At 50.6% G+C, this 1447-nt stretch overlaps 1 pseudogene; it reads left to right on the top strand.

Moving 5' to 3' along the window:
* The first annotated feature begins 318 nt into the window (after positions 1-318).
* On the top strand, positions 319-976 carry LOC110573156 (annotated as a pseudogene).
* Positions 977-1447: the final 471 nt, after the last annotated feature.

The following is a 1447-nucleotide window of genomic DNA, read 5'->3' as shown; positions in this document are numbered from 1 at the left end:
ATCTGTGTTTTGTTGTTTAGGTTTCTGACAGGCAAGCAAAAGACAAAGAGCCTAGAAGGAGAGTATACCTGGAAAGAAGATGGAGAGTATTGAAAAGCTGCTGGGACCACCAATTTCCAATACCATCATGGTATTTTCTATGCCAGAAATTGTATTTTCTGCATTTTATTTTAGCATAATTCTATACAAAGTATTGGAACAGGTGCTGGGGGAAGATGTAGCAGCCTCTTCTCCAAGCCACCCCTTTGCCTCCAGACTTCTCTGGGGCCAGCAGCCACCTGACAAGGTGCATCTGGGCCACAAGTTCAGCTGACTACCATGGGCTCTGTGTCAGATCAGCAGTTTGCAGGTGGCTGCTCCAAGGCACCTGAGGAGGCACCTGATGCCGCCCGGGAGTAGGGGAACCACAGCTGCTACAGGGTTCCCATTTCTGTAAGTGGTTAAATGTTTGCATCGGGTTCAGCTTCCTGTCCATGACAATACACACTGGGGTCATGCTTGACCCCCTGTCCATGTCTGTGCACCAGACCAAGCTGCACATGGAGAGCTTCCAGAGCCTGAAGGAGGGTGAAGCAGTGGACTTTAACTTTAAGAAGTCTGGTAAGTGCCTGGAAGCTATCTGAGCCACTAGCCCTGCTGGGGTGTTCTGTACTGGGAGTGAGGGGTGACCCAAAGGGAAGAACATGCAGAAGCACAGATCAAAGGGAGGCAGGTGCTATAACTGTGGAGGTCTAGACCACCATACCAAGGAATGCAAGCTGCCACCCCAGCCCAAGAAGTGCCATTTCTGCCAGGGCATCAGTCATATGGTGGCCTCATGTCCACTTAAGGCCCAGCAGGCCCCCAGCTCACAGGAAAGCCAGCCTACTTTTGGGAGGAAGAAGAAGAGGAGATCCATAGCCCTGCCATGCTCCCAGAGGCCCAGAATTGGGCTGCAGTGGGTGGGGGCTATCATTTTGTGATCAGGAAGTTTTAAGGAGCAGGCATCAATCACAGAGTGGAGAAAGTGGGGACAGGGTGGGGGGAGGGCAGCTGGCACTGCCATGTATCTCAGGCTGGAGTCCACAGCATTACCCTCTCTTCCCTCTTGGTAGGGGAAGGGGGAAGGGGGGAGGCAGATGAACTCCAACCATGCTCTATCCAAACGCACATGAGGGTTTTGGGGAAAAACCCCTCCTTGTGTGCTATATCTGAGTCTCTGCTCCCAGAATCTCCAGCTTTTGAAAGTGGCCTGGATAGGGAAGTTGTTTTCCTTTCAAAGAAAGATATAAATAATAATTGTTCCTATGCCAGAGGGCAAAGATTAAGCATGAGACCAAATTGATGGACCCAACTCACGAATCATTACATTCTGTGGGAGGGAATCTCTCAGGGGTAAGGCAGAGTTTCTCCACATCTTGCCTCATAACCCACTCTTAGGGTGTTGAGAACTGTGCCAAGCAATAGG

The sequence above is a fragment of the Neomonachus schauinslandi genome, chromosome X, assembly GCF_002201575.2.
Source record: "Neomonachus schauinslandi chromosome X, ASM220157v2, whole genome shotgun sequence".
NCBI classification, from domain to species: Eukaryota; Metazoa; Chordata; class Mammalia; order Carnivora; family Phocidae; genus Neomonachus; species Neomonachus schauinslandi.
This window is presented reverse-complemented; position numbering and strand designations above follow the sequence as displayed.